Here is a 21,798-nt window from a genome sequence, read left to right as displayed (position 1 = left end):
TCAACCCAAAATCCATCTTATGTCGTATAATAACTTTGCAGGTCTCTAAATCGTATCGGTTTTTGAAAACTGTTACAGATAGATGGTTCAACAAAGGGGCTAATTCAATAGTTGTTCTCCAATGTATGGACTCACTATAACATTAAAGAAATATACTCCCTCGCGCCTCTCCGCGCCACCGCGACCGTTTCACGTTAATGAACACGCAGCTTTACAATATCAAGAGTTATGAGTTGATACAATGCAGGCACTGTGTACACGTTGAGCCAGTGATTATATTATTTTATTAAACATACGAAATTGTTCCTTGGAGCCTTGTTCATGTTGAGCTATTCGTCGATATTAACCAGAAATAAGACTGATGTGAAAACATTCAATTTTTTTGTAATTTAAGACTATTTCTGTGAATTTATACAGTTTACTCACAGCTAACTAAATGATTATTTGTTAAGTAATGGAACTGATTGATCACCTACAACACAGTGCTAATATACGAATGTCACCAAAGTTGCCTCTCACAACCGGGTAACTCTACAATAGATTAAGGGACACATCGGTTCGTCGGGTAATGGTGCAGTGGATTAACTTGCAAGGCGGGCATCGGCAACCCAAGTGGCTGGTCCATTGCCACTCGTGGCACTGCCCTTCAGCCAAATGCGCTCTGGATACTCTCTCTCAAAAACAACCTACACAACATGCGATGGATTAATGTCTCAAGCTGTAGACAGTCTAAGGAAGCGCGATAACTGCACGATCGCCCAAATTCCGAATCATCAATCCAATCCGAATCATTGTGGTCACACATCACTTAAACAAGCACCTCTCCACAATCTAAGTCTAGCGGCCGTTTTCAATAACGTATCTCTAGTTACGGATACATTGCTGTCACCGTTTACTGACAAGATCTTATCTATCTATAGTTATGTGCAATGCTTTATGTCGATAGGCTATTGAACTGTGAGTAAGCGTAAAAGGATAGATTTGTCTATCTCAAGTAAGTTAAACTAAGGATAGATAGGTTATTGAAAACGGCCGTAGATGGTGTGTGATGTCTAGCCGAGGACGAAACAGTCACTCACGTAATCCTGGAATGTGCGGGAGTGGAAAACCAACGGGCAAAAATTTTAGTGAATGCCACGCTCCAAGAAGTCTGCGAACACCCCAGGAATGTTCCTAACTTCTGGAAGGAGCTGGGCTGGTATGGACCCAACTAAGCGGTTTAATTGTGGAAACAGGAGCCCCTATACCATACCATACCATACCGTGTATGTCTTCTACCGCATTTATCAAAGGGAGTATCCCGGAGAACTATTTGAACGGATTCCTGCCGCCGTATTATATCTTCGCACGGCACGCAACAAATTAGGATACCATCATCCTCACTTCTGCAGGCATTCCTTCACAGTGCGGTTTTAAAGGAACCTTCTTCCACGCTAAATCTGTGATGAGCTTCCGGTGTTTCCGTTACGATACGACATGGGTACCTTCCAAAAAAAAAGCGCGTACACCTTCCTTAAAGGCCGGCAACGCTTCTGTGATTCCTATGATGATGCAAGAGAATGTGTGCAGCGGTGATCAATTAACATCAGGTGACCCGAACGCTCCTCTTCCATTAAACAAAACCTATGAAAATATTATTAGACCGCACATATGATCTAGTGGGCCAACTAACGTCAGGGTGTCGAATTTGGGTGTAGGTGTGAGCGCGCATTGTCTAATGCGCCAAAAGAAGTATAACTTTAAAAAAAGAAGTAGTTTCCATAAGGTTTATCGACGCCGCCTCCCATTCGTTAAATACTCCAAGGATCCATTTCGCATCACCGAACAAATACTATAAAAAACAACCAACCTTGCGATACAAGACTGTTTTGCTTCGTTGGAGTTATTCACTACCTTCCTCAAAACGAATTTTAATTAGCATTGAACAATAAATACTTATAAACCTATTCACAATTATCTCCTTATCTACATTAACCTTTAAAACCGAAAATGTAATATACATTTTCGCTGGTATGGTAATGTATTTTTGATAGCTCTTTTATTTTTTTTTATGAGAATTAGGGACGAGACGAACAGGACGTTCAGCTGATCGTTATTGAAACGCCCTGCCCATTACGGTTCGAATCCTGGTAGGTACAAGTATTTATATGATGAATATGGATGTTTGTTTCCGAGTCATGGATGTTTAAATGTATTTATGTATGTTTATATGAATTTATGTATGTTTAAGTAACTATATTGTATTAAATATATCATTGTCTTGTAGCCCATAACACAGGCTATATATGCTTAACTTGGGGCACGATAATTTGTGTAAAAAGTGTGTCAATATTATTATTATTATTATTATATTATTACAATGCATTGGCGCTCAGGATTCTTGGAAAACCCCAAAAAATCAGTGCGGCACTAGAATTGCGCTCGTCACCTTGAGAGATAATATGTTAAGTCTCATTTGCCCAGTAATTTCACTAGCTATAGCGCCTTTCAGACCGAAACATTAAGTAATGTTTACACATTACTGCTTCACGACAATAATAGGCGCCATTGTGGTATCCATAATCTAGCCGGCATCCTGTGCAAAGGAGCCTCCCACTGGGGTTAATTAACTAGTTTTAACTATTAATGAAATCTCTTAAGCCAATGAAAGGTTATTATTTCTTTATAATGTATTAGTATTTTATAACCTGGGTACGACAATTGAAACAGACCTATGACGAAAGAAAGCAAACGGAAAAAAAAGATAAGATTAATTTTAGATAAGTTTTAAGTAACTTTTGTAGTTTGCAATACAGGCTTTATCAATTCCTACATACTTAGGTTATATTCATTATTATTTTTCAATAAAATTTTTTACTTCATTAACTATCTATTGGTTGTTAATTATTAATAATAATTTACGTACGTCACACATATTACCTGAATACACAAGGATATATTTAATACTATATAATAATAATAGAAATATATATACTTGCATGATTTAGAAACAAACATCAATATGTTTTCATCTACCAGGGTTCAAACTTGGGACTGAGACTTAGTAGCAGGAGTCCCGACTACTTAGTCAGGATCACTAACCACTGTGCTATCATATGAATTATGAGTAACAATGTAAATGTTGTAAATTAAACTTCTACAAATATCAAAATAAACAAAAAAGATTTTAAAATTTTATATATTAAATGCATCTGTTTAGGTGAAGTTAAGCACACCAGTCAACACCTGGTAATGTATACAAATAAAATTTGAAAACAAAATTTTATGAACGGTGCGGAACTCGAATGCAACGCATGACAACAGGTCAGGTTTATTATTTCTTTTTTATGAAAATAAGGGACGAGACGAGCAGGACGTTCAGCAAGTCTCATTTGCCCAGTAATTTCACTAGCTACGGCGCCCTACAGACCGAAACACAATAAAGATAAACATTATTGCTTCAATGTAGAACTAGGCGCCGTTGTGGTACCCATAATCTAGCCGGCGTCCTGTTTAAAGGAGCCTCAATATCACTAGCTATGTCTTACACTCGCGATACGAATGTCACTTTGTTTTGATGTGCGTGCGTTGCTGAAAATAGAGGTTAACTGTTGTTCACCGCTATTTTTTTCGACGTATTCAAAGCTGTCACAGTCTATTTAGACGTTAAATTATCTAAGATTATACCTAATAACCAAAGAGTATAGACGCCAATGTTCATATGAACACAGTTTGACATTGACAGCAGTTGCCACAACGTTAATGACAATTTCATGGCAAGCGGAAGTACAACGTGACTCATTCGATATCTTATCTAGGGTTGCCAACCCTACTATATAGCATATATAGTATCCTACTATTAAGGTCTACCTACAAATATGTTATACCTATCTCAGGGAGTGTTCTGAAGAGCTGTTTCAGCAGATTCCTGCCGCCGAATTCCACCTTCGTACGACACGCCACAAGTTAGGATATCATCCCCACCATCTGGATGTGTGGCGGTCCTCAACAGTGCGGTTTTCAAAGAGCTTTCTTCCACGTACTACAAAGCTGTGGAATGAGCTTCCTTGTGCGGTGTTTGAGGGACGATACGACATGGGTACCTTCAAAAAACGCGTACACATTCCTTAAAGGCCGGCAACACTTGTAGTGTTGCCGGCCTGTGGTTCCTCTGGTGTTGCAAGAGAATGTGCGCGGAGGTGATCACTTAACACCAGGTGACCCGTACGCTCGACTCGTACAGGTGACTCGCCCCCTGTTCCATAAAAAAAAAATTAAACGCTTAGGCGATACTACTATATTTTTTCAACATACGCATATTTTTGTGATCAACAAAATATAAGTGAGCCAGTATCGGTCTGATAAAAGCAGACTTAATGTTGTTCTGTAACTAAATATAAGATAGTAGAGAGTAGCAAAGAGTTCCATAAATATAAAAACTTATCAATAAAAGCAGAAAAAAAATCACAAACTCTTTATAAATATTTTTTTAATAATGGGTACTGAATCCAAAAATACTATATTCGGACTAAACAAAAGTTGACAGCCCTACTATTATTACTGTCCATCATAACTCTATTATCGTTTATTGGCCTACTTCCTGCTACAAGCTAGGGTCTAGATCATCTTGGGCCGGTTTCAATATCCCATCTCTATTTCCAAATCCATGTAGTATGTATAGAAGGCAATTTTTTTTTATATAAGAGGGGGCAAACGGGCAAGAGGCTCACGTGATAGGGAGTAATGATGGAAACATGGACATCCGTAACACAAGTGGTCAAGAGATACATTGCCAGCGTATTTTGAAGGTCCCTAAGTCGTATCAGTTAGGGAAAACAGCAGCTGATAATTGAACCACAAAGGGGCTGTGCAAGGCAAGAAATTTCTCTCAATACGCGCGGTTGTAGAATGACAGTAGTCGACGTAATGCAGGAGGAATTATAATAATAATACTAATATTCTTACCCCCTTATTCATAATGGTCCGCTAACTTAAAACAGCCGCTAAGGAGTGTTTTTTCTCGTTCTGATTTAGGTCAATAGAAAAAGACAGAGTGAGAATTAGCAATGCTTTAAGTTAGCAGACTATTATGAATAAGGGGGATAATGTCTAAGCAAAGCTTAATTTGTACCATTTATTATAGACGATGAATGATCGGACTTTTAGAATATATAACGCCTCTAACGCTCTTAACGCAATAGCTATTGCCAACCGTCCAAATATACATGGCCTATAAATGTTGGTAGCTAACGATCGAGTGAAGTTTAGTTAAGATTACATTTTCACTTGTACGTTCAAGTTATCGCGTTCCACACCAAACAAAGGAGGACAAACGAGCATATTGTCACCCAGAGGAATCACAGGGGCGTTCGCGTTGCCGGCCTTTAAGGAAGGTGTATGTGCTTTTTTTGAAGGTACCAATGTCGTATCGTCCCGGAAACACCGCACAAGGAAGTTCATTCCACAGCTGTAGTAGTACGTGGTAGAAAGCTCCATTATTCATTAAAAACTTAAATTAGCAGTATGAAAGACCATAATTTCTCTGTTAACGTTCGGTCTTTAAAACCTACAAAAAATTTCAATCATAGAAAGTTGATAAAACCTCTTAAGTAAGTTAAATAAAATAATGCACTTAAGTATTGACATTCGTAATAAATCCAACCGCACTGGGCAAGGTTATTTCAAGGTTACTTCCGTCGTGTGTCCTTTTAACTCGAGCTATTGTCCTGTCCAAACTTACACGGAAAGATATAATAGTAATGTAGCTATCTAGTTTCGCTACGTACTTAATGCACTAACGAATTTGCAAAATATGCAATATAAATAATGCAATTATTAATATGATTATCTTTGGTTCACACGACATTTTATGCCAATAAACTTTTTTTAAATAGGGCGATATGACTACGCCACATTGATATAATTCTCCATTTCTGGTGTTTACTTTTAAGGCAAGTTTTAGTATGTGCCGTTGATATATTATATAGCAACATACCTTAATATATATATTTCTTTTGTGCGTCTGTTGTAACTGAACTCCTCCTAAACGGCTGGACCGATTTTGATGAAACTTTCTGTGTGTCTTCAGGTAGATTTGAGAATGGTTTAAATTCACAATCGAACTACCTCCTAAATGGCTGGACCGATTTTAATGATTTTTTGTGTGTTCCAGTGAATTTGAGGTTGGTTTAGATTCTCAATTCCGTCCATATAATTCTCCTGCTCATGTGTATGTTAGTGAACTCCTCCTAACGGCTGGACTGATTTTTCAAATTTAAGACGTGTGTACAGGACAACGTCTGTCGGATCCACTAGTATTAGTTTATTTTTTTTATAGTTTAAAAGATGTGTGCCATTTTTAGAACTAATTATTCTAGAGTAGATTTCTAATCAGAGCTTGCACAACTAACAATGACTATTATAATCACATAGACATTATTCGATGTAATATGTACAATTGTGTATCTTATGTTAAAAATTAATGGTACCTAATGGTGAACTAACAATGACTATTATAATCACATAGACATTATTCGATGTAATATGTACAATTGTGTATCTTATGTTAAAAATTAATGGGACCTAATGGTGATTTTAAAACTCTTTTAACTTTTGTAAGTTTAAATTTGTAACTATTACTAATTAATTTTTAATTAACTCGCCTTAAGACTTCGCTATGTAATAAGCATCGTTAGAACTATTGTGGCTTGTGTAAAATTTATTATTTACTGACCCGACAGACGTTGTTCTGTTCTGAGTAATAAAAAAACTCTTGCGGGTGAATATTCGTTAAATCCCTGACCTCTACTCAACGAAAAGATTATTTCTACCAAATTTCCAGTCTCTGGGCTTTACGGTTCCGGAGATATCGTGATGAGTCAATACATAGGTGGAAATCTCATATATGTTTAAGTTTTACGTAAGTGAAGTCTGAGAAAAGTCTATAGATATCTGCTTTACGACCGTTTACAATAACCTGTCTATCCTTACTTTAACTTACTAGACGTAGACAAATCTATCCTTTTACGCTTACTTACATTTCAATAACTTATTGAGAGATAGCATTAGACTATAACTATATTGGATCTTGACATTGAACGGTGACAGCAATGTATCCGTAACTTAAACTAAAGACAGATAGGTTATTGAAAACGGCCGTAAGTGTACGTTCAGTCTACGGTCCGTTTTACAGGCCCTTTTAACATATACGTTATTTATACGGCGATGGCGGATGTAGTTGTATTAGCAAGTTCCAACAGATCACAGAATTAAAACACTGATCCGTTTTAATCAGATCGTAGATGCGCGGAGCGTTCATCGTACCCGGCGTGGGGTGTGAACATAACATTCAATAATAGCGTTGGATCCGTTTAAGCGATCCTGTTATCCGGTTTATTCTTTATAACTTTATATGAAATATTTGATATTTCAAATGCTTTTAACTTTGAACACGACTCATGTATTGGATGCAGCACCGTACAAACTAACTCGTTTTGTATATTATATTGAATGAAAAAAGTGGCCGTTGAGTTTCTTGTATGTTCTTCTCACGAGCTCCACATTTTTTTCGTACATGTGGTAGATAGAGTAATTTAAAAGAAATATTTATAGTGACTGTTCAAAAGCGGTTAGTTTAAGCCTAATTGAATAAAGTTTATTTGAATTGCCTTTACTTAATAAATACAGACCGTCTCTGTAAGCAATAGGTCATATGCTTCGTCTGTTATATCCATACAAATTTATAATATGCACTGAGGCTTAAAGTATACGTCAACAAACTGCCAATAGTTAAGAGGAAATTAAACACTTTTAAGCGGGGCTTACACTGTCCGAGTATACTCTGATAGTGTAAGCAACTGATTGGTACTGGCAGGTATGGAAACGGTAATTAATAGACTATTAGTTGAAGTACAAAATCATAAGAAAACAATAAGATACATAATAGCTTTAAGGGTAAATGTATACACTTCTATAATAAAGTCCCAGCCACTGTTCAGGCATTATCTATAAATAAATTTAAATGTTTTATAAAGAAATGGCTCTGTCGTAAATTCTATTACTCCACTGCTGAATATCTAAATGATCGGACAGCCTGGGACTACATTGTGATTATTTTGTAGCGATAGAAATGACTGTACAATATTGTATATTTTATTGAAAAGAGCGCAAAAAAAGAATGCTGGGAGAGTTTCTTGCGCCGCTTCTTCTCTCTCAGAGCGCCATTTGTTTCCGAAGCGGTAGTAGTATGTAGTAGTATAAGAAATGACATCAAAAAGAATTCTAAAGGAATCAATTTTGGGAAAATAAATGCCTTTTATGCCTTTATACCAATACCAGCAAGAGTCAAACCTATTTTCATTCTACTTTTCCTCAGATGACGCCATTTTGTTTTTGCAGTGATCCGACGGCCACGTCCACCGCGCCGGTCGAATCACTTGTTTACACTATACGTGTAGTCATGCAAGCGCAATGGTTTCCCAGTGTATTCGGACAGTGTAAGCCCCGCTTAAGCTAATATGATGTCGACAGTCGAATCATCTTAGTCAGCGGTTGTGTACTAAGCTAATGATAGGAATTAGTACATGCATATAGCGATGCACAATACATCAATCACGTAAAAGGAAGGTAATTGAGTAATTATTTGATGTAATAATATGGAACTGTTTCCTTCATTATGGTCATATTTTAACATTTGAAGCGTTACTGTCGCAATAAGCAGAACCGCCAACACATGTTTGATAGCACGAAAAAAATCTGTTATATTTTATAAACGATACTTATCGATTGTCAACTTTTGAGCAGTCTGTTTCTTAATTGTAAAATAATTTTTCTAGTCGCTCAATATAAGAAATGAATAGGTATTATATTCTGAATATATATACTCTATGCACTATAGGTCTATGCTACATTAACCTCTGTAAATCTCTGTAAATGATAATTATATCATCTGTAAATGACTGCGTGTTGCTTTATTTAAGTAATTTAAAAAAAAATGTCGTGTCGTAAAAAAGGTCCCGTTTCGATTTTCGTTCTCCACGTAGGACATAGGAGTTTTCGAATTTTCGTTTATGAAACGCAGCAATTATACCCAGGCCTTCCAATCCGCGGCTTGTATTCAATCTCGGCATTTGCGGGACTACGAATATTCAATCCCGCGGGATCTCGGTATTTGCGGGATTCCGCATATTGAAAATATGCACATTGTAAAACAATGAATTTATCAACTCCACATTTATTTACGTACATATTACTATTAAATTAAGATCGATCAAATTATACCTTTTTTTCTGCTTTCTTCTTCCACACTTGTGGGCGGTAATAAAAGGATGTATCAATAAACTTCACGAAAATACGAAAACAGTTAATAATAATTTTTTCAGTCCCGCAATTACCGCGGATCCCGCGACCTTAATCCCGCACCTCGCGGGATTGGAAAATGGCGCGGGATCCCGCAATACCCAGATATCGGTATTGCGGGATTGGAAGCCCTAATTATACCCTTGTGATTCCTCTGGTGTTACTAAAATCATAACATACGTATAAATTAAAGTGTTTCTTCTACTTTTTACTATTTTCATACCCGAGATGCAATATTTAATTTAGCGATTTATAAATAAGATTGTGAATTTATCAATTTGTTATTGATTTGCTATTTTGAATATAAAATGCTTGGGATTCGCTTCACAGATAGCATCTATGATAATTATTTCAGAAGGCGTCTGCATTATGTAATCCATGATTAACTGTATTGTTACCCCTGTCTGCATAAGTACATAAAAAAGGGTACAGACCACTTTTTTGGATAATGGTTAACGAATGAATATATAATATACAGGGAGTCCCAAAGTTATGGGACATGAAGGGAAAGTACCTTAAATATCGAAGATAGGGTTTTTACTGAAAGAAGACTTTATGTATGCGCTGGATCTAGGTGAAAATTTTAATTAGGAAGCCGGTGTAAGGAAAGAAGACAGGAGGACTTACCAGAGCAGCAGCGATTCTTCCACCACGTGCCGGGTCGCGAATATTCCTCTTTATTTTGTAGGCGTTTTCTTTGAGTGGCCACTCTTTCTTCCCGAATTCGATAATGATAAAACAAGGGATCACAAGACACTTGATCACGAGATTACACGTAAGGAGACGAATTAATGAGTTATCACGGCGTTGACAAGTTCAATACTTGATCAATACAAGTTCAATACTAACTAAGTAATTACTCCTCGCGGAACGCATCGATCAGCTGCGCTCGCGCTACTCCGACAGTGGAAGGGATAGGGTGCAGGTAGGAAAGAGTAGGAATTAGTGCAACTCTTTGTGCACCCACAATATTTAATTTATTAATAAATTAATTAATTAATGCGGTGACTGTTTCACTATTTATAAAAACTAGCTAGTAATTCTGCATTCAAAGATTTTCTAAAAATTACTTGCCTCAAATAATCAACGCTTATCTATGGAATAATAATATCGCTACTTTTCGAACGTCGTCGTCGGCAGTAAAATTAAATAACTTGAAATTAGAGTCAAACATTTTACGTCGTTCCTTTCTTTTAAAATACTATGTTACTTAAGAAGAGTTATTAGTTTTTGGCCCATCTTTCGATTGGCATCATAAAAGTAGGGGTGTTTTTATTTTTTACAATTAAGTCGGTTCGATTCAAAGACGAGGCAAGTAATTTTTTGGAAATTCTTTGAATGCAGAATTACTAACTTTTAAAAATAACATAAAGTCTTCTTACAGTAAAATACCCTATCTACGATATTTATGGTGCTTTCTTATCTATGGGACACCCTGTATACAAATTAAAAGTATGTGTGTAGGTACTTAGGTTCGCACGCAAGCAGTTATTCTTCTTTATAATATTGTAAAGCAAAACTCCTTAAAAAAAATTGTTCCTCGTGGTATTTTACGTTTGTAGAAAAAAAAATATTGTAAGAAATAAGGTATTGAAAGCAACCAACGAAAATATTATTACACCGCATAATTTAGTTAAATAACGTGTAATTAAATATCATGAAATGATTTTTATACAATTGGAGACAACTTAGTTTTTTTTTTAAACTTGTATATATAAATTGAAATTATACTTATATCTATACATATAAATAAAATTGGAGTGTCTGTTTGTAATATTGAAATAACTGTATTTTACTACATGTATATGAATATATATACGGTACATACACCAAAATAACATTTTTTACAATTTTTGTCCGTCTGTCTGTCTGTTTGTTCCGGCTAATCTCTGAAATGGCTGAACCGATTTTGACGGGACTTTTATTGGCAGGTAGCTGATGTAATAAGGAGTAACTTAGGCTACGTTTATTTAAAAAAAAAACTATTGTTGCAATGTCTCAGAAACGGTCTAACTCTAAAAATAATTTGACGGGTCAGCTAGTTGAAATTTATTTACGGCCATAACGTATCTCTAGTTGCGGATATATGCTATCACCGTTTAATGTCATGATCTTATCTGTGTCATGTTATATAGTTATGTCGATAGGTTATGAAATGTAAGTAAGCGTAAAAGGATAGATTTGTCTACCTCTAGTAAGTTAAACTAAGGGTAGATAGGTTATTGAAAACGGCATTAAACGGTAAACGGTATTAATTCTCGTCCATTGGTTGTGGTTCAGTAGACATATGAGTTACAAGAGGCTTAGTAGCTGAAGTATGATACAAATGGTCTGGGTGACTAGCTAACGTCAGGGTGTCAAATTTAAAAAAAGAAGTACCTATATCTTCAATAATATTAGGAATTTTCTAGAAACTGTGACTTTCATAATGTTAACACGAGGAACAAACAAAGTAACTTAACTTAGTAAGTCTTTTGTTGGGCGATGTATTTGCTTCTACAATATGATCCCAGAAAATGTACAAAACAAATGTGTTACGAAATTTAAAAGAATTGTTAAAAAACGTTTGTGTGGGAAAGGTTATTATAGCATAAACGATTTTCTTAATGACACCACGGACTAAATTAATTATAAATAAATTCTTTAATTATAAATGTTTATTGTACGATATTACATTGTAATCCATATTTTATATAAAAAAAAAAACCCGCTGAGTTTCTTGCGCCCATTCTTCTCAGGTCTGAGGCAGTCTCTTTTGAATGGGTGGTAGTTTTTGACGTTCAATAAGTGATATTAAATCCTGCTTTGAATAAAAATATTTGAATTTGAATTTGAATTACAAATAGTGCGGCTGAGAACATCTCAGCCGCATGACAACACATAAAATACGTCTCACCAGTCACACATAGTAAAATAATTCAGCACTTTTTAAGTAAACAAAATTGAATACGTTGCTCATTATTAGTTTTCTCACATTAATAATTGTTTTTTTTATCACTGTTTGAGGTGCTTACATTGTCCTGATAAATTATTTTTGTATTGTAGAATAACATTTAAATATTCAAGTATTCAGCTTGTATTATTTTACTACTACGTTGAGATATAAGATGTTATATATCTCATTAGCCCAGTAACACTCACACATTACTGCTTCACGGCAGAAATAGGCGCCGTTGTGGTGCCCATAATCTAGCCGGCATCCTGTACAAAGGAGCCTCTCACTGGTCAAAAAAGGTAATATAATATAATTTGACGAAATCAACGCTATCAATAAACCACAACATAATAATTACTGTCGACCAGCGCAGTTGTAGAGGCCCTCAGAATTTTTGGGTTTTTCAAGAATGCTGAGCAGCACTGCATTGTAATGGGTATGGCGTTACAGCTACCATCAGCTGAACGACCTGCTCGTCTTGTCCCTTATTGTCATAAAGAAAATACCTTCCGCGACGGTGGCAGAATGTTGGATGAAAACTCACATAACTATAATAATATCATCTAGATACGTCACCATTTATTAACGGATTTTTTGTTAGGTCTAATAATATATCACACTAATTAATAGCTTAGCAAATGATTAAATCACCAATCATTAGTTAAAGTGTTTATTTAACCAAATTTGAAAAACCCTAACTAAGCAATGGAAATTAATCGATATTCATTATAACAAAATAAGTAAACGAACTTCAAATATCCAGTTGAACATTTCCACGACTGGCGATGTTCAATTCCCAATCTGTTCTATCATTAAGGAAGTCATTTATGTTGTATGTGTTTACCATACAAACGTTTTTTAGCAATTCTTTCGTAACACATTATTTAAATTCGTTCTAAATTTTATATTATATATATTAATGGGCAAAACAATAAAAAAATCTTACAACCAAGCTACTAAACACAAAACAGATATAGCCACGAGAGAAACGTTGGAAAAGAGAGAGATAAAAATAGTAAAAAAACAAACAGATAAATACTAAATATTTGAGAAAAATACTAAAAAAGGGAGAAAATAGTATTAATCGTATTTCTATGGGTTCAGATATTAAAAGATTTCCTCGACGAGGTATATAAACAAATTCAATGCTATCGTCAAACACCCCGTCAACTCATTTATCAGTGACATTGCTGTTTGTGATAAAACATGGAAATATCACTTTTCTGCTATCTTACATAAACGACACATCACGCACTATCTACACATACTTATCGTCGACAAGTAATTCATCAAGCTATCTCAAATTCTGACATCGATTGGCAATAGATTAAATTATATTTTTACGGCCTTAAAATAAAACTTGGTATAGATTTATACGTTACAATAAACCAAGAATATGTAGAATGTTGACTATATCGCTGATAATACTGTCAATACAATGATAAGTCTGAAGTTTTCCGAATGTCAACCAGCCTCGCAAATAAATTCGGGAAACGTGATACGTCCGAATAAACCAATCACAAGCAAAACGTCTATTTTTAAACATTTTGCATATGCTTGGTTTATTCTGAGGTATAACTTTATACCAAGTTTATTTGTAAGGCCTTTAGTCACTTTAGTCTTCTATATAATCATATACGAACAATCTGTACAGCTAGAAAACTGTAATTTGACAGTGCCTATTACTATTGTATTTATTACAACATACAGAGACCAAGATTTGAAAATGTTGCATTAACTCACAATAAATACTATAAACTTTTGTTATAAATAACTAGTTTTAATTTTCCAAAAAAAACTAGTGGAATACTATAGCGATCTTAATTAAACAGTGAGTGGTACTGGAAACAACAGAATTAATCAATTAATATTAAACTTTTCAAAAATCCGCTAGAATTATGGACATACCTTGCTAATGTAAGTGTATCAATGTACGAATCCTACCGATGCAAATGGCGGAGAGTGAATAGGGCGGGGCGACGCACTAGCGATTTACGTAAAAGCGTAAAGTGAACGAAATTGGCAATTCCTCATGATAACCAGCCAACCAACAATAAATCGGTCTTTTTCGTGTGTGATTCGACTCGCAGTTGACTAGTATTTTTAATTACTACCAGATGAGAAAGTAGTTAGAAAATGAAAGATCTAATTCATACTCTCTGTTTCAAACAATGGATTTTGATGCGGTTTTTTTTAAAACATAGAGCGATTCAAGAGGAAGGTTTATATGCATAACATAGTAAAGAAATACTGATAGTTTTAATGGTTTCTAATGTGATGTCGTAATGAAACAATTTTTTTGCGCTTACATTGCAAACGCTGGCTGAATTCTACCAGATAGATCAAAACAATGTACCTACTGACAGTATTGTACACCTTAAAAAGTAAGAAAAATCTATCTATCTAATAATCTAGAACTAAGGCATAGCCCACAAGTACCATTTTTTACCATTTACTCTTTACTAGAAATGTATTTAATGAATATTTTCGATGAGATTACAGTTTTAAAATGCAGGGACATAGCGGTTGCGGCGGTACCGGCCGGGAAAGCATTGGAATGAGTATCATCAGATTTATAAAGTATAATTCAGTAAAGGAAATAGAAAACTTATTTTGTATGCTTTCGTCCTTTATTGTTGAGATATAACGTATATTTATTTAAATTTTACTATTAAGTTTGGACAGATCGAAGTCTGTCCGGCAGCTAGTCCTATTAATATTATAAATGTGAAAGTTTGTATGTCTGGATGTATGTTTGAACTTCTTTAACGCAAACACTACTGAATGGATTTTGATGAAACTTTGCAATAATATAGCTTACACACCAGAATAACATATAGGCTATCTATATACATATAAAAATGAATTGATGTTCGTTAGTCTCGCTAAAACTCGAGAACGGCTGGACCGATTTGACAAATTTAGGTCTTGAATTATTTGTGGAAGTCCAGAGAAGGTTTAAAAGGTGAATAAATAGGAAAATGCTGCTAAATTAAATAAAAACAACAAATTTGTTTTTCCTTTGATGTGTCCATACATAATTTCTATGAGAGAATTTATTGACGCACGGTTTGACAGTTCTGCTGTGAAACAATTTCGTTACGACAGCAGGGTGCATATTATACGAAGTAATTTTTGATGTTATGATATATTATTGACAAATTCATATAAAAACATTCTTTTATTTATTATATACATAACAACGACTGTCGAGTCCGCTAGTATAAATATATAATATGTATATATATATATAAATGTTTCTCATGACTCTAATGAATTCTAATAATGTTATCTATTCGCGATACATAAACAGAAGGCCACATCACATTTTTCACAGATAAAAGGTGGAAAAACTGAGACTAATGTTTATATGATTTTCGGATCACTTGACAAAATACGCTTCTTTCATTATCATCACCATTATATCAGCTGGAAGACGTCCACTGCTGGACTAAGGCCTACGCCAAAGACCTCCACGACCCCCAAGGACCCATTGTCCCAGAACAGACATACCAAGATTAAAGAATCATGCATCATTCCCTGAGAAGCGCCGTTTGAGTCCCGAATCGTTTATAAACTTTGGCACATAAATTAAATTTGTTAAATAGCTACAATATTTGTATACCAAATTGCACATGAATTTCAAGCCATGTTGTAATGGAAAAATACATATTATTATAAATAAACTAGCTGACCCAGCAAACGTTGTATTGCCGATATTAAAATCGCGATACAAAAGTAACTGTTGATCGTAGATGGGTGAAAATTTGAAGTTGTATGTATTTTTAATACTGACTCATAATTACTGTGTTATATGAGACTTAACATCTTATGTGTCAAGGTCATGGCAATTGTATTGCCGCTCAGATTTTTTTGGGTTTTTCAAGAGTCCTGAGCGGCACTGCATCATTATGGGCAGGGCATATCAATTACCATCACCAGATCATCCTGCTCGTCTCATCCCATATTTTAATAAAAAAAAACACAGTGAGCATAGTCATCGCTAGGGCGTGTGTGGTCATATAGGGAGCACAATACATTCAAGTGCTCATATCCCCAACAATAATAATCATAAGCACTGGGCTATATTGTTCATGAATTATATTACGCTTAGAAATAAATATTGTATTTAAATCGCGAACAAGTGACTTAATTAACTGTCGTTGACCTTAGCCCAGATACAGGATTGATATCATTATAAATTAGACTATACAACCTTAACAACAGCCGTTCATACCTGACGACCTTTTAGCCCAGTGGTCAGGCAACTTGGCTAAGATAGGGGTTCCGACCACAATGGTAAACAGGGGTAATTTCTCTGACTGTAAACAACATGTCACTCAAAATCGGTTAAAGTAACAATTGATTTTAGAGCTTTACTTTTCTATCTTGCTGTATCTCCGTTATAACCTAAACACATGGTCGGATTTGTGTACGGCGGACCATCGGACGTTTTGGCGGGCACCAAATGATCCGGCGTCGTACTCGTACGGCCCGGACGATAATAATAATAATTGTGTGCGATAGACAATGCTATCCGCTACTTGACCGCGTCCGATGGTTTGGCCGAACTAATCCGATCATGTGTTTAGGTTATTATAGATGTTCTTTGCTTGTACACTTTGTTGGTCATACACTAGTTTATTGTAACCCCCTTATTCATAATGGTCTGCTAACTTAAAGCATTGCTAATTCTCAATCTGTCTTCTTCTATTGACCTAAGTCAGAATGAGAAAAAACACTCCTTAGCGGCTGTTTTAAGTTAGCGGACCATTATGAATAACGGGGTTAGTCTATGCTTTAACTACCGAAATAATGAATACTTAAATTATCCAGCAAAATACTTAAACGAACAATATAAAATAACACCTTATTTATAGCAATTATTTTAATATACAGTAGACTATTTAAAAGCTCTTAGACCGCTAACAACATTATATATTTTAGAACTAGCTGCCCCAACAGATTTTTTTTTCACGACAAGACGAGCAGGACGTTCAGCTTATGGTAATTGATACGCCCTTGCCATTACAATGCAGTGCCGCTCAGGATTCTTGAATAACCCAACAATTCTAAGCGGCACTACAATAATTGTTGTCGGCACTACGTTATGTTCATAAAAAAAAACTCTTGCGGGTGGAATTTCGTAAAATCCTTAACTGACCTGTACTAGGTGAAAGTTCAGTAAATAGAAAGTATTATTGTTATGTGAATAGGCATATGCTAAAAAATGTAAAAGTGTGTTCGAGCGTACTCTCAGTGCTATAGATTATGGAGTTACCTAGATGAAATACATGTACAATAATCTATTTTAGATTACGGTTGACAACCCTACTCGCCTATACTTCTACTACTTGGTTGTATTGAGCGTCGCTGTATGTTGGTGTATTCACCAAGGAAAGCATGTTAGTATAGTAAAGTATGTATGTACAATATTTCCAATACAGCAGCTTTTTTTTTTCCTGTGCTCCTCCGGGACTTAAAAAGTATAGGGTCTTCGGGTTTCGTAAGATGCGTCGTAGCTAGTGAAATTTCTGGGCAAATGAGACTTAACATCTAATATAATAAACCACTCTCAAGGTGACGAGCGCAATTGTAGTTTCGCTCAGAATTTTTTGTTTTTTCCAGAATCCTGAGCGGCGGTACATTGTAATGGACAGGGCGTATCAATTTCACCAATGGGAGGCTCCTTTGCACAGGATGCCGGCTAGATTATAGGTACCACAACGGCGCCTATTTCAGCCGTGAAGCAGTAATGTGTAAGCTTTACTGTGTTTCGGTCTGAAGGACGCCGTAGCTAGTGAAATTACTGGGCAAATAAGACTTAACATCTTATCTCTCAAGGTGACGAGCGCAATTGTAGTGTCGATCAGAATTTTTTGTTTTTACAAGAATCCTGAGCGGCAATACATTTTAATAGGCAGGGCGTATAAATTACCATCATCTGAACGTCCTGCTCGTCTCGTCCCTTATTGTCATTAAAAAAACCTTTTGAACAATATACGTATAACCTTTCGATATAATAAAAAGAATAATTTGTGCATTGCAAAATTATTATTACTGTATCCGAATAAAAGTCGGATATTTTGTACCATTTTTTGAGTTTCTAACATCATTTTCGACGAACTATGTTATAGAGATGAAATGGATAGTATTGTATGAGCTATAGCCGAGTACAGGATATCAGATATTAGGCAAGGTTCGATATGCTCTGAATGCGCGATCACATTATCATATTTTAACTAACGCGTTAATGTTTGCACTAATCATTTGAGAAACCCGTCGTTTACCTAAATACTACTATAATTGGCATCCATTTTGTCTTTTCCATACTTTTAATGTATTACTTCTTCTTCTTTTTTGTTTTTTGTTCATTATTTGTAACACAGTTTCTTATATGCGAAAACTTTCAATGGTAAATAGATGTAGGTATACTTTTTTAACCTATTTGTGTTATGTAATACTGTTTGTAATAGCGGTAAGTACACGATTAAAAATAATAAATAAATAAATAATTTCATAAGTAGGGGTGCGTTCCGATTTCGTTAATTTAATATTTATATATATATATATCACCATAGTATCGTTGATAGTTTTTGAAATGTAATATTGATAATTAATAATAATATATTCACAGGTGAATAACACCAGTAAGCAAACATTGTGTCTTTTGTTAAAAATAAATGGTATTTACTTATAAGCTGTTGCTGTATGATTTATCTTCTGTTTATAAGGAAATATAATTATTCAAACATACATACAGATAAATATATACACTTAATAACATACACACTTATATACATTACAATATAAATCGCCGTAATCGCCGGCGGGTGTGCTATCTCTTTTATCAAAAGCCAACGGACTATCAGATCATATTAGATCGTAAGTGATCTTCTCTACAACCCACAAGCACGCAGAAGATCCGAGGTTCTGTTGTTGCTTATTATTTCCGGCCTCACGGCCCACGTCCTATGTCGCTGTCCACTATGCTGTCCTTTAGAGCTGACAGCATAGAGGTTTTTAGTTAGTAGGGGGCCGATAAATAGGCCCCATTTCAGGGTCTAATAAGTTTAAGGCGACACTAAATGCCGGCGACCTTGAGCGATATGAGTTCACGCCTCCTATGTAACAAAGCCAATATTTTCAAAATTCTTGCGTCGTAAATTTAACATTTTAACAGGCGCAAACAGTTTAATTGCTTGCAATCCTCATTATTGATTACTAATCTTAATAAATGTACCAACACAAAAAAGTAAAAGCTATAAGAACGACTTTTATGAGAGCAGTATACTAAACAAATGCATCATGCCGAGAAAAAACTTGTTTAACTGCAAACAAAACTGGTAATTCATAATAGCTCTGGAGTGTTAAGTTTAACTAACAGCAAGCATTAGCAACCTACAAGTAAGACTTAATGGTATGTGTAACAGGATAAAGTAGTGTTCATAGCTCCAAATGCTATATTTTCACCACAAAACTTGTCGAAAAACACCTTGTTTGCGTGTTTTCGCTTTCTCTTCGCCTTAATCTCCTACATACGAGTTTTGTCCCTTTCTGCCTAATTCAAGTATGCAATTCTTTATTATCCGTTTTTTCTAATAACAGATAGTCCTCCTGGTATTTGTATAATTTCAATACTGGATCCAATATAATTAGGTATGTATATTTAAAAAAAACCTTGGTTACCCTCTGCACGTAATATATGTACATACATAGCTATAAGCTTATAATTAATTAACCCACATATTTTATCTGTAGTCATCATTAAAAACTATTTTAATTAATTAATAACGACTTGAACATTAGTATATCGTTTCTTCAGCCTATAATTAATTAATTTAGTTGTCAAATCACTTAAATTGTACAACATAATGAGATGAATTGTTTTTGAAGTCACAAGATCTAAAATCAAAGACAAAACTCTAGTAATAAATGAGATTTTAAATATTCCTACTTAAACATTAGTAAAACGCCAGTATTTTTCAACTTTTGTGTTTTAATATATTAACTTCTAAAATCAAAATAAAATACTTTTATTCCTTTGTCGTAGTTACCAGGTCATAAAATTAAAAAAAAATTAGAACTCAAGTAATCTGTACTTCCTATTTCATTTTATGATTATTTTGAAAAATTTACGTTAGGTACCTACCTATTTTATATTTTTCCCAAAGCTTTGCGTGCCTTACAGTGTGCTCGTTGCACAGCGTGTCCCCTATTAGGCGTTTTTTTTTTCCTTTTAAAAAAACAATTCATTCCAATGTTACATGGAGTAACGTACGTACGTTAAATACACTTCATTCTCAGCGCAAAATCCGTAATTTAAATTATGATGATAAATTAATGGATGAATACTGTTAATTAAAGACAGAAAGGAGAATAATTGTAAATTCAAATAGCAGCAATATTATGTTACACACATCACGATAGGGGCTCGTTTTAGCTCAGGCTTCAAAGAAAATATTGTGCATTCCTTTCTAGGTACAACATAAAATTTTCGAATACTTAACTTAAAATATGGAGTCGTAGTTATTCTATTATAATGATTGTAATTTGCATCCAAATTATAGCTGCATAAGTTAATGCATCGCATAATTACAAAAGTACGTAGTAAAGTAAAATAATTTATTAATTCTATAGCATTTTTCTGTACATTACAATGTCGCTTCGATTGCATACCGGTCGACGGGCGTACAAAACTAATTCCAATCCTAATTATTAAGTACATAAGCTGTAGACACACACAAAATATGAATAAAAACTTTTTATACATTATAGGTATAAATTTATAAATGTAAAATTGAATAATTACGCACCAGTGACCGTTGTTTGTTTCTGTATGAACGAACACGACGTTTTGCGCGGCGCACGCGCATAAGCGAACTGAATGCTTCAACACGGCAATGTTGGTAGCTCTTGACATGTGACCCAGTACAGAGTACAGACTCGCGAGAAGTGACGCGCAAGTTATCTCATCACTCATGTACTTGATAAATCGTGATGTGATCATTATATTCTTAATTTATTTATTTAGTCGGTAACATTACGTGTATTGCTGCTTTTTGGACCTTATGGCTTCAATTGACATACAATTGACTTGTTCAGTTAATCACAGCCCAATTTTTTTAAATTTGTACCTTTCTTTTTTTATTCTTTTCTTTTTAACGGAAACACGTTCCTTTTATATTTCAACCTGCAACAATTTTTTTTTAATTTGGGATACAGATATAACTAAGGCAAGAGTAATAAATAGTCTCTCATTCTCTCTCACATACTTAATAATTACACTCTCTTGCAACACTAGAGTAATCATACATAGTAGAGTAATGAGCGATGCGCTGCGCAAGTGCCAGGTATACCGACTAAAATATCCTGAAATATAGCTCGTCAGCCATTGCGAAAGCCATACGATAGTATGGATAAGACTTTCGATTGTTTAGATAAATATTTCATGATTTCAATATTTGAATAGTAACTCCGATAAAAGAATCTTCTTTATATAGTATAACATGCATGCGTACGACTAT

General features: G+C 34.9%; 1 protein-coding gene across 1 annotated transcript in view; it reads right to left on the bottom strand.

Annotated features, from left to right (window-relative positions):
- LOC126968628 (V-type proton ATPase 116 kDa subunit a 1) overlaps nucleotides 1–21,244 on the bottom strand; it is a 54,921-nt gene extending 33,677 nt beyond the window's left edge. Inside the window, exon 1 of the mRNA XM_050813648.1 lies at nucleotides 21,088–21,244. The gene's annotated coding sequence lies outside the window, so the exon portion shown is untranslated. The remainder of the gene's footprint in view (nucleotides 1–21,087) is intronic.
- Nucleotides 21,245–21,798: the final 554 nt, after the last annotated feature.

This window comes from Leptidea sinapis, chromosome 1 (genome assembly GCF_905404315.1).
Source record: "Leptidea sinapis chromosome 1, ilLepSina1.1, whole genome shotgun sequence".
In the NCBI taxonomy this organism is placed as follows: domain Eukaryota; kingdom Metazoa; phylum Arthropoda; class Insecta; order Lepidoptera; family Pieridae; genus Leptidea; species Leptidea sinapis.
The sequence above is the reverse complement of the archived record's forward strand: the minus strand, read 5'-3'. Positions and strand labels throughout refer to the sequence as shown.